This window comes from Ursus maritimus, unplaced genomic scaffold (assembly GCF_017311325.1).
Source record: "Ursus maritimus isolate PB19 unplaced genomic scaffold, ASM1731132v1 scaffold_26, whole genome shotgun sequence".
NCBI classification, from domain to species: domain Eukaryota; kingdom Metazoa; phylum Chordata; class Mammalia; order Carnivora; family Ursidae; genus Ursus; species Ursus maritimus.
In genome coordinates, this window is record NW_024425119.1 from 39,953,324 (window position 1) to 39,966,239 (window position 12,916).

At 46.5% G+C, this 12,916-nt stretch overlaps 1 long non-coding RNA gene across 3 annotated transcripts; it reads left to right on the forward strand.

Annotated features, from left to right (window-relative positions):
• Positions 1 to 9: 9 nt before the first annotated feature.
• On the forward strand, positions 10 to 12,823 carry LOC103675464. 3 transcript variants are annotated; one of them, XR_571852.2, is made up of 5 exons: positions 10 to 498; positions 1,123 to 1,212; positions 8,182 to 8,933; positions 9,267 to 9,614; positions 12,068 to 12,823. It is a non-coding gene; the product is annotated as an uncharacterized LOC103675464 (long non-coding RNA). The 3 variants fall into 3 exon arrangements; XR_571850.2 differs by having other exon boundaries at positions 19 to 498; positions 8,182 to 9,614; XR_571851.2 differs by having other exon boundaries at positions 19 to 498; positions 1,123 to 1,205; positions 8,182 to 9,614.
• Positions 12,824 to 12,916: the final 93 nt, after the last annotated feature.

The window sequence follows — 12,916 nt, forward strand, 5'->3', positions numbered from 1 at the left end:
ACTGGATCACCTTTTGCTAATGACCAAAATGAAAGGTTTTCCCAACTGGGACCACACAGCGGGAAACATCAGGGATTATAGGCCCCAGAAAGATTACTCGCTTGGAGAGAGTGATTAAAGGGAAAGGCGAGATTTGGAACGAGATAGGCTGAGGGGCGGGTCTGGAGGTAGGGAGGAGCCGGGGACTCAACTTTGCCTTCTGAATTCTCAAGGGATATGGGAATCTTTGCTAGTTCAAGAGCGATTGTGCATTGTTTGATCCTGCCAGGGATTTTAGAGAAATTACTCTGTGTTGGGCTCAGTGCTAGGCACAACACGGAGAGATGATGTGGAGCTCGCTCCAGCAGAGAGGTTTGGCGTACCGAGGGCGGGGACGTTGATGTCTAAGGAATGGATGGAAGGTCGTGGGTCCGGTTCCTAGAGGGTAGAGGCCCTGAGGAAGGCCAGTGTCAGCCACATCCCACCAGGACTACTGGAAGCAGTTGTGGACCCTGATAGGTAAGAAAGAAGTGCCGAGGAAAATGCCCTGGGGGGAAGCTTGGGATGGGACATTGCCAGTGGATGCAAGTGTCAGAGGGGAGGCTAGCCCTCTGGCCCTGACAGTGTATGATAGCCCTCTGCTTCAAAAGCCCCCACCTCATTTACTGGCCTGTGATTTTTACTTAATGAGTAATAACCAATTTTGTCTTCCCTGGAAGACTGAGTTCTGATAAGAGGTGTGTAGACTGTATGAGGTATCGAGATATCATATGGTATCTATAGTAGATGAGAGTTATCAGGGAGGTTTCTAAGGAGAGGACAGTTGAGCTGAGATCTGACAGCTGATAGGAGGTCAATCATGCAAAGAGCTTGGGTACGATGACCTAGTAAGAGGGGACAGCATAACTGCAAAGCAGAAATGAATTTGGTGAGTTTGAGGAACAGGAAGGAGCCCAGTATGGCTGGAGAAGGATGATCCCTCAAAAAGAGGGAAGGAGATGAAGATAGAGGTCATCAGGGGCAGATCCCGTTAGCCGCTGTAGTTCATGCTATGGATTTGGGCCTTTCTTCCTAATGCTTTGGAAAGCTCTTAAAGGATTACAAGTGAAGGCATTCTTGCTGTGATATGATTTAATTTTTAAGATGATCCCTCTGGCTGTTTGTGGAGAAGGATTGTAAAAGAGGAAGCAGAGAGTCAGATAAGAGGCTACCTTGCAGCAATCCAGGTGAGAGGTAAGTCCAGATGGTTAGCTGGGTTGCAGGGGCAGTGGAGATGGACAGAAACAGTGACTTTGATGTACTTTTTGGAGCTTGAACCACAAGGACTTGCTGATGGATTGGATATGGGATATGAGGGAAAGGGAAGATTCAAGGATAAGACCTAGCTAGGTCTTTGGCCTGAGTAGCTGGGTGGATGCTGGAGCCCCCTTTAGAATATATCTAGAATATATCTAGAATCTGGCTTGTCCACTCTCTCCTGACCCAAGTCCCCTTGATGCAGGCTGGCTGGGCCTGAAGACCCAGAGGAGATCCCGCAGGACCAGCCAAGAGGATCCTTGGCTTTGCGCAGGATAGAAATCAAATGCAGCTGAGAAGAAGTGAGAGCAGTTTATTAAAGATAAAGAGTGCAGATGTGGACATAGCATCCGGGAGACTCAGAAAGCAAAGAGTGAATCTCTTCCTTGCTTGGGGCCTGGGGTTTTTACTGGGGATGGTGGTCTGGTATTCCTGCATCCAGGAACAAAGGCAAGTGTTTAGGCATCTTCCATAGGTTACTTATACCCTGGAGCTAGGGGTCTTGATGAGTCAGTGTTCTTGGAGAGTGTTCATGACATCCCCCCAGTCACTCCTTAGATGTTATCTGTTGTGCTGAAAGACTCCAAAGAAATCATTAAGTTCTTGACCTTTACAAGGAGGGTGGTGTCTCTCCAATCAGAGCCTCCCTCCCCCGAATGTGGGGTGACCCATTGGGTGGAAGCCAGAGGAGTGGCACAGGCAGAGGAAGGGATTCACCCAAGGCAGAACAAAAGAGATAAAGGTTGATTGAATACACTGCAAGCAAGGGAGCAGCGGGCAGGACAGCAGAGGAGAGACCTTCTGCGACGAGGCAGTGGGGGGGGGGTGTACTGTATTTAAAGGGGGAAGATGAGGAGATATGGGGATGTATGGAATTTCCCCTTTTTTGATAACTCTGCCTGGTTGTAAGTAGCCCATTGGTTAGTTAGGGCCTGTAGATATTTTGAGGTGGATCACCTGGTAGGCCTGTCTGTATTCAGCCAGGCGGTCGCTGTGGACCCTTTTTACATTCCCTTGCTCAAGCCTGTTGCCTAAAAGTGGCCTCTCCAAGGAGGACATACGTTGTCTGTTCTATATGCACGTGTAAGGCAGGGGTGCAGGTCCTAGCAAGAATAGAAGCAGGAAATGGTGCAAAAGTAATTTTCACGGGGTCCCTTTAGTTTCCCTGTCTCACCCTGGATCCATCATCTCTCACCTGGACCATTGCAGGAGCTGCCTATCTGGTCTCCCCACTTTTAGCCTCCCTGCCCCTCCTCCAATTTCCAGGTGCTATGGTATTCTTATTAAAATGGAAATCCACTCATGTCAAGCCTCTGTTCAAAATCCTCCGTCTTCGTTGGGTACAACTCCTGGTCTAGCCTTGTTACTCTGACCTCATCCGCTCCTCTCACTTGCCCTTTTTAAAATTTTGTTCCCCATCCCTTGCACTCTCTGCCCCTTCCCTGCTTTGTTTTTCTTCTTGATATGAGAAACAAAGGCAAAAGATGAAAAAAATCAAATGTCCTTTCTACTTACGGCTCATTGACAAGTCCTTGAAACAGGCAGAGTGAACTTCCTCTAGGAACTCAGCTGCCTCCCGTTAATGCTTTGCTAAGGGCAGAAGGCGATCTTAGCTTAACATTATCCTGACACCGTAGGATCCTGCGATTCTACTTTAAACATAGAGAAATTCCTTTGGAAACTTCCTTTATGTCTGCCCCCCAAGGTATATGTTACAATCATTCTCCAAGCATGTGGCCCACTGATAGACATCTGAAGGGTCTCAAGACTGAGGGTTTACTAAACAGTAGTAAATGACCGCTCAAGGTCTTGGAAACCTTGTTTCCAAAATTCCTTAGAGACTTTATGCTGTCCCTAGCCCCCTCCCAACTTGAAAGTATATAATTAGTCACCCGTCACAACCCCCGTGCAGCTCCTTCTGCCCATGGGTCCTGTTCCTCTCCTTTAATAAAACCACCTGTTGGCACCGAAGATGTCTCAGGAATTCTTTGTAGACCATTGACTCCGAACCCCAACATTTCACATCATTCTTAGCCCTTATCTTCTAATGCGTGTTATAATTTTTCCCCCATTTCTTGTATGTCTCCCGACAGTAGAATGTAAACTCTGTTAGGGCAGGGTTTTTTGTCTATTTTGCTCACTGCTATAGTAGGTACTTAACAAATATTTATTGACTGTGTTAAATAAACTCACAGCAAAGGAGAAATCTGTGGCGGGAACACCTCGTGTGGGGGTAGACAGGAAGAGTTCTGCTTAGACATGTTAAGTTTGAGATGCCTGGGAGGTATTTTGGTGGAAGTGTTGAGTGGAAAGGCGGACACACTAGTCCAGTCGGGAAGAGGCCTAGCCTGGAGGTACGCATGAGGGAATCATCGTCGTGAAGATCAGATGTTGGCTAAGGAAGAACGTAGAGAATGAGGAAGGTCCAAGGCCAGTGCCTGGGGCTCTCCAATGTTTGAGGTGAGGTTTGAGGAGGAGCCAGCAAAGGAACACAAAGAAAGATTATGGATAAGAAGAAAAGTAGCACGAATGGTCCAGTCCCCAGTTAACTGTCCCTGGCTCCAGAATAGTCTTTCACAGTCTAGCCTTCTTCCCTGGTTTGCAATGGAGACCACACTCCTGATTTCTCCTGGATCTTTGTTCAGCTGCTCTGGGCCCCAGGCTGCTGCTCCTGGGGTTTAGAATATGGTGGCTAAAAACGCAGGCTCTGGAGTCAAACTGCCTGATTTTAAACCTCAGCTGTATCCCGTACCAGCTTGTGACCTTGAGCAAGTTACAGTTCTTGCCGCAGTTTCATCATCTTTCAGGAAATAGTAGTCTCCACTTCATAGGAGGGCTCTGAGGAGTAAATTACTATTCAAACAAGCAGATAGCACAGAGCAAGTGTTGAACACGCTAGCAGTTGGTACTGTTCTTAGGGCTTGGGTCTTGGTGTCACCTGCCAGGTCGTCAGTATAGGACCCAAACTGTGATGACACAGCCCGTCCCCACTCTGTCCACTAGAGAAGGTTCAGTTTCCCTCTCACCTAAAGCCGCCACCTTCTGGGCTCTCAGTCAGAGGACACAGTATCTTTCTGCTATTGGCTCAACTCTGTCGTCTTAGGAAGTCAAGTTTAATAAAGCTGTTGACCAGCAAAAAGTTACCTTTCGATTCACAGTGCATTTTAAGTCACCATATAGTTGATATCTGTACATATGTTCTTTTTTCCCCAAGGTAACTTCCATCTGCCAAGGAAGAGCCTTACACACAGACTGAGGGCTCCTGAAACAGCAGTCCCCAGGGCAGAGACCCACAGACACCCTGTGAAACACCCAACTTCATGAACATGACAAGGTTTACGCATCGCAGTCCAAAAGCCAGCATCGCACTTAGTGAGAAAACTAAATGATTCCCATTAAAGTTAGCTATGCCACAAGGATGGCCCCTGTGACGATTTTTATTTTATATTGCTTTGGAAGTACTAACCTACTTAATTACAAAAGAGAAAGGAACGAGGTCAAAAAACTGGAAAAGAGGTAAAATTATCATTATTTATTTATGAAGTGATAGCCTACCTGGAAAACTAAGGACATCAACTGCAAAACTGATACGAATGAGACATTTTAGCAAAGTAAATACAAGCTAATATATAAAAAGCCAGTGAACAACAACCAATTAAAAAATATAGGGGAATAAAATATATCCTTTACAATAGCAACCACAAAGTAAACTAACCAAGACTAATCTTAATAAATGTGTTACATCTAGGTGCCCAATACTAAAATGCTAGCAAAGGACACAAAAGGAGGCTTGAATAAATGACAAGGGTACAAAGATGACATAAAGATGTCAGCTCTCCATAAATTAATCTATAAATTTAACACATTCTAATAAAAATACCAACAGACTACATAATCTGAATATAAAGTTCATATGGAAATTTCTGCATCACGAATAGCCATGAACATTCTGAAAAAGAAGGTTAGTGAGAAATAGTTCTACCAAATATAAAACCATTAAAAGCTACAATAATTAAAACAGTAAAATCCAGGGGACACTAGCACATACGTGGACAATTTGATCCAGAGAACCGAATTGAGAATCCAGTAATAGACTCAAGACATTTAAAATGTTAGTGTATGATAAAGATGGCGTTGTCTATCAGCAGGGAAAAATGGATTATACAATAAGTGGTATCGAAACAATTGTGTAACTGCCTGAAAAAAAAAGATGTATCTCTGCCTTGGTTTTTACACTAAAATAAATCCAAATGAATCAATTGTGTTTGAACAAATGCAAAAGGATACGACCATAGATGCGTGTCACAGTGGAGACAGCGTTTGTCAGAATAGCACAACATTTCCCAAAGCATAAAAAAAAAAATCGTCAACATGAAAATCTATAATTTCTGCAGAGCAAAAAACCACCATAAACAAAGACAAATGGTACACGGGGAAGTATCTGCAACTCCTATCCTAGACAAAGGGACCGATTTGCTTAATATATACAAAATCCCCTCAAATCAATATGAAAAGGACTAAAAATCCAATAGGAAAATGGGATGGTTAACATACAAGGAAGATAAATGGCTCTTAGACATATGAAAAAATAGTCAGCCTCACAAGCAAATTGAAACTACATTTAGATATCATCTTTAAGCTACAGATTGGCAAATAAATCCAGCATCTGATACTATACCCCTGGCATGTTTGCAGGGAAATAGGCCCTCTTATATGTTACTGGCAGAATTATAAATTGTTGATACTTGTCAAAATTAAAAATGCACATAATTTCTGATCCAATATACCTGCACACATACAAGATAAAGTACGTACAAAGTTATCAACTATAGCATCGCTTAGAGTAGTGAAAGTTAACAAACATCTATCACTAGAAGACTAGTTAAACAAGTTATGGCCCGGGGCGCCTGGGTGGCACAGCGGTTAAGCGCCTGGCTTCAGCTCAGGGCGTGATCCTGGCATTATGGGATCGAGCCCCACCTCAGGCTCCTCCGCTGGGAGCCTGCTTCTTCCTCTCCCACTCCCCCTGCTTGTGTTCCCTCTCTCGCTGGCTGTCTCTATCTCTGTTGAATAAATAAATAAAATCTTAAAAAAAAAAAAAACAAGTTATGGCCCAACCCTACAGTGGAATATCATACAGCCAGGCCGAAGAGCTGTCACAAAAATCTTTGCAGAACATGGTTAAACTCGTGAAGAGCCATTAAGGAATTTTTATAAGACCTGGATTTGAGAAAGATCTCTCTGGCCTAGTGTGGAACGTGGAATGCAAGAGTAAAACTACAGACAGGGAGGTCAGTCAGTGGCCTAAACTAGAGTGGTCACCAAAGACGAGACACATAAAATGTAGACTGGATAGGGCTTGGGGATAGACTGGGTGTAGAGGCGCAAGAGATGAGGCACTGAGGATACCCTGGTCTCCAGCGTTGGTGCTAGACGGATAGTGATGGTTATACAGTGATAGGGAGAGCAAGCGGAGTTGGTGTGAGTGGGAAGGAAAGAGGAGTTTTATTTGGATGACTTGAGCTAGAGGGGCTAGTGAGCAACCGGGTGACACATTCAGTTGGGTGTTTGGTGATACAGCTCTAGGACGCAGGAGAGAGGCTGGAATGACGGATAAATTTAGGAGTCATGATCATACAGCTCATGTTCAAAGCCGTAGGGGAGGATGAAGTCATTTGGGGACATCCTATGGTGTGAGGAAAGGAGAGAGTCCACGTACTGGAGCAACCCACAGAGTACCCCGGCAGAAGCCAATGAGCTTCTAGAAGAGCCTCGGGAATGTAGGGAACATAGGAGGGAAACCAAATATCACAGGACAGAAGTCAAGGGAAGAATGTGGAAGCATTTTCGTGGTCTGTGTCTCTTACTTGATTATAAAGTCCTTGACATAAGCTGGTTTTATTTTTGTTTCCTCCCTGTCTGCTCCATCCCTATCTTCAATCAGTACAAGGTCTTGCACGTCATGGATACGTCTGTGAACAATTAAGGGCACAAATGAGTAAATCCAATCAAAGCTGGCTTTTATGCTACTTGGGTTGAGACCTTCGTTGTTGCTCCCCTAACTGGGTTTCCCTGCATCCACGGTGTAATGTCTCCGCATTGCCACAGCTGCCTCTCGAAAGCACAGACCTGGAACTACCACTCCTTGCATTGAAAATCATCAAGCCCACCCAAACCCAACCCCAATCTAGCTTAGCTCCTACAGCACCTGGCTTCTACCCAATGAACCACAGCCACAGGGACCACTTTCCGGCCCATAAACATGGTCTAAGTAAGCTTCCAGTGTTCTATTCCCTTGGATTCCCCCTGCTTTCCCCATTCCTGCCACCCGTGGTAGTTCTACCCATCCTTCAACGTTCTGTTGAAATCCCACTTAGCCCTGAAGGCCCTTCCAGACCTTTGCTGCAAAGAACATCTCCTTCCCCTGCTCTCCATTTTACTTTGCACCTGTACTGCTGTATCGCTTGCCCTGAACTGTGTTTGTTGGAGATGCCAGCTCCCCACCATTTGCTACTCTGTCTCCACACTGGAGTGTGAAGAGGGATTGTGTGCCAGGATCATCATTACACGTCCAGCACTCAGTGCGGTACACTCAGTAATTGCTAAATGAGTGATAGATGGATGAGTGGACGGTGAGTCCTTGGCGCAGTACGAGGACCTAGTTCTATGTATTTGAGCACACCAGTGCTTTGCATATGGTCTGTGCCCTGTGTTTGCAGAAAGATCCTTGGAAGCTTGTTTTATTCATTTAATGCCCTCACTGCCTCGTGTAGAGCACAGCCCTGCAGTGGGTGCTCGATAAATGTTTAAGGACTCAATAAATACTCATTTAACTTGCTCTCAGAAGCCTCCAGAGAGGCCAATGGCTTGGCAAACAATGTTTTGTATGTGCTTCCTCCTTTGCAGGGCAGTGACAAGTGCGTCTTGTAAACACGGCGCTACTGAGGGACTGTGAAGTGTGGCCAACACACTAAATCAGGGCTGTTCCTGTGATAAAGCGTTTAACACGCAGATGTGGCTCTCCGGGCAGAAACAGCCCAGAAGAAGCCTCTGAGGTAAGAGTAGGCAGGTCAACTAAGGAGGGACGGAATCACTCCGTAGGGAGAGTCTGACTCGGTTTCTGGGTGCACAGCCCTCTGTGCTGGGAGAAGCTACAGCTGTGAACACAAAGGGGCATCTGCTCTTCAAGCATCTAAGGTCTGGTGGGGCTGAGGATGGGCCTGTCACTAATCCCAGAATAAAGGCAAGGTTGACCAAGGCTGGGCGATGCCTGAATAAAAGGGGTTTTAGGGGGGATTAGGAGGGGCTTCCTGGGGGGAGGGCATTTGAGCTCTCTTACTAAGCTTTCCTGAATGGGATGGGAATTGTAATAGCTTCTGACTGGTCTCCCCGCCTCCCCCTCCCAGCCTTCATCACTGTTCTCCTCACTGTAGCCAGAGCGATGCTTTTGTCTCCCACCAGTTTTGTTTTTTTTTAATTGAAGCGTAGGTGACGCACAATGTTACATTAGTTTCAGGTGTACCAGAGCCGTGCTCTTGAAGTGTCGCTCAGATGTCACTCATTTGCTCAAAATTCTGCAATGGTTCCCATTTCATTCAAAAGAAACATGGCTCCTGTTGGTTGAGAGTGAAAAAGAAGTCCTTACTGTGGCCTGCAAGGTGCTGATCTGTCCCCGGGTCCCCTCTCCCTCACCAGTCCTTCTCTTCTCCCACTCCCTCCCCCGGCGCCAGCGCCCTGGAGGCTTGCTGGCACTTGAGTTTGGCGGCACGTTCCCTTGCCTGCGTGCTCTTCTTACCCCATGGCTCGCATCTCGCCTCCTCAAAGCTACTCAAATGTCACCTCGGTGAGGCCTGATGTGACCTGTTTTAAATGGCAACCCCTTTATTGTGGTACCTTACCCTCTTGAAATGTGTGTTTCCCCATGGCATCTTTTACCATCTAACATACGGTGTATCGTATTACTTTTTAATTTCTTGTCTGTTTCTCCCCAGAGGAATGTGAACTCCATGAAAGCACTTTAAAAAAAAAATCTATTTTTGTCAGTACTGTAGCCCTTATGCCTAGACCCGTGCCCAGTATTAAGTGGCCAACAGATTATCTGTTGAATGAATAAATGAATGAATGAATGCAGACATGATGTGGGTTTGAGGAAGTCTACAGGAAGGGCGTCCTGGCAGAGTTCCTAACAAACAGTTGCCTGAAGAATCATTTGCAAGGAAAGCTCTCTGAACTGCCGGGCTGAGGACCCTGCAGGGGTGGTCAGGGGAGGAGGAGGTGGCCTCCACCGAGGGAGAGGACTCCGGCCACCAGGAATTGTCTGCAGGATCCAGATGTGCAAGGTGAGTCAGGAGTCCCTTGTCTCTTTCCCCTACCTTTGCCGTACTTGCTCTCCACACTCAGCCGAGCACCTTCTCAGGGGAAGCCCACCAGCTTCACTTGTGTCCGTCTATCGGCAGTTCCCACTATTTTAAACCCAGCCCTCAGCCTCCAGGTCAGCTGAGGCCCTAAAAGAAGCTCTTTGCCGCCTCCTTGTGGTTCCTGTAGTAAAGGAACTTTCTTCTGGAAAGCGAGGCCACAGAAGCCAACACAGGGACTCTTGGAACAGGGGTGGTGGGGGAGGAAACCTGATTCTTCCTGATCCCATGCAACTCTGAATTACGGGCGACTGTCCGCCTCTCACAGACGTTGCCACCAATGGCAATGACCATGCACTCAGCAGAGCCCTGACAGGTGTCCCAACTGGACTCCGGCTTTGGTTGTTCCAGGCCGGTCATGTTTGGGAAAAGGATTTGGAGCAAGAGTCAGATCCCAGGGCCTACCTTGATGGGCACTGAGGCCAGTCAACTAGTACGTCTAGTGTCTACCTACTCTGCCTCCTTCCGATTCACAGCCAATCAACAGTCTTTGAGGGGTGCCGTGGCCACAGCCAGCTCAAGGTGGGGCGTGTGTAAAGAGGGGAGGGCCTGGGTGTGGCATGGGGTGGGGAGCGCGGGCTGCAGGCTGTGAACTGGGCAGCTGGCGCCCGGAAGGATGCTGCGCACTTGCAGCCCATTGGGTTTTGCAGGTAACAGAAACCTGCCCGAGCTACTATCAGTCTCCTCTAGGCAGGGACCCAGCCGGGCCTGGAACCATCTGGCTGAGTTTCTAATAAGACTCTTGTTTCTCTATATAATTTGTTTTACTTTCTGGTTTCTTTCTTTCTTTCTTTCTAGAGAGAGAGAGAGAGAGAGTACTACGTGGGGGTGGGGGCAGAGGGAGAGAGAGGGAGAGAATCTTAAGCTGACTCCCCACTGAGCACAGAGCGGGACCAGGGAATGGATCTCACAACCCTGAGATCATGACCTGAGCCAAAATTAAGAGTCAGACGCTCAATTGACTGAGCCACCCAGGCGCTGCATCTTTCTGATTACTTTCTAGATGTTCTCTGATCTGTGGTTTCAACAGTTTGTGATATGCTTAGTTATGTTTTTCTTCCCATTTATCCTGTTTGAGGTTCTCTGAGCTTCTTGGATCTGTGGTTTGTTGTCTTTTGTTAACTTGGGAGATTCTGGGGCGCCTGGGTAGCTCAGTTGTTAAGCATCTGCCTTCAGCTCAGGGCGTGATCCTGGCGTCTGGGATCAAGCCCCACATCAGGCTCCTCCGCTGGGAGCCTGCTTCTTCCTCTCCCACTCCCCCTGCTTGTGTTCCCTCTCTCGCTGGCTGTCTCTCTCTGTCAAATAAATAAAATCTGAAAAAACAAAAAAACAAAAAACTTGGGAGATTCTGAGTGATCATCTCTTCAAATATTTCTTCTGCCTCATTCTGTCTCCCCTCTCTTTCTGGGACGTCCATTACGTACGTGTAGGACCAGTTGTCATTGTCCCATATGTCTTGGTGCTTAGTTCTGGGTTTGCTCAATTGTTTGTTTACTTTTACTTTTTGTGGTACAGTTTGGTTCATTTTTGCTGATCTAGCTCCAAGTTCACAGATTTTTTGACTCTGCTTCTGTCCAGTTTGATAAACGTGCCAAAGGAATTCTTCATCTCTGATGTTAAGGTTTTCACTTCTAGCATTTTCATTTTTCCATTTCTTTTTTATAATTTCCTACTCTGCTCAGATTCCCCATCTGTTATGCATGTTGTCCACCTTTTCCACTAGACTATTTATAGTAAATATAGCTATTTCAAATTCCCCAATTAATAGTAACATGTTAGCCATGCTTTTTATTTATTTTTAATTTTTAAGAAGATTACGCCTCCAGTCATGGAGTCACACTCAGCCTTTTTCTGACTTTCCAAGTTGGCCTCCCCAGTACATGGAAAACAAGACCTGGCATGGCTTTCCTCTCCCTGGCTCTTTGGCTGGGCTGTCTTCAAAAGGTTTTTGTCCTTTCCACTTTACCAACGCCTCCTTGCAGGTCACACTTAGCGCTTCAAGCAGACCCTTTCCTCATGTCTCCTTCTCCACATTAGTGTTGGTTCTTCATCTTGGAGGCCCCCGAGGCCACGGGCCATACAGAGCTATGGCCAACCCCCAAATCTGGCTCGAAGAAATATGCCAAGAAGCATTCCTTCCTATGCCTTGGGCTTCCTGGAGTTTTTTGGGGGGTGGAGGCGATATCTTATTCTACCAAGTACATCAACTTTCCTCCGAAAAAAAAAAAAGGTAGCTCGTGTACGATATCGAAAACCTCATAGAAAATCACCGTAGATATCACATATCCTCATGGAGAGACAGAGATGGAGCTCTCTCCTTGGGGTCCAAACCTCTTGGCTTCCCAGGTGGGACAATCCATGACTTCTTTGCCTTCAAGGAGATGAAACTGTTGACAGAGCAGAAGAATCCGTCAGACACTCTGCTCGCTTGCCAGAGAGCTTACTAGAGGATGTCCAGAGGGTCGAAGTCTGCCATCACCAGAGCAGGCGTAGCCACTGGGCACCTGAAGCGCAGCGCCAAGAGCCTATAGAAACGCATGGAACCTTGAAAATGTCATTGGCATCAAAATACAAACATGGGAAAATATTAATATGCAATTGTTGACAAAACATAATACTGTCAGTTTCATTACACTGTCAACTTGAGTATTAAAATATTCTCATTACATTTACAAAACTTGTTAGATTTCATCCCTATGCATGAAGATCGTTGAGAAGTCACAGCCAACGACATGTTAAAAAAACTCAGAGCCAGTTATTTCCAAAGCAAAGTTATATAAATCCTTTCAGATTATGTAAAGCTGTACATGCAGTGCGAGGGCATTTTATTATGTGGGATACAATTGGGGTGAGGCCTCCAAAGAAAGAATAAGCCTGGGACCTGAAAGGCCAGGAGCAGCGTGGCTGCCACAGCCGTCCTGTGTAAGACCTGCGTCGGGAATGCCTCTCACCTCCCTCCCGGACCAGGCATCCATGCTGTATGTTAAGCCGTTGCTCAGAAGTCATTTTCTACTCTGACATCATCCAAAGGCCAGCTGTTCATGTCCCATGTCCTCCTCTTCCTTCCAGAGTCTCGACCTTGAGTGGAAGCCAGGATAGACACCATTCCTAATAAACAGAATCCCTGGATTGAAGTTCTCTGATGACAAGGTCATTTCCTGACCCTTGTCCCTAGGCCAGGTGTGGCTGGGCCAGTGGAGAGGGGGAAGGTGAAGGCCAAGCGTGAG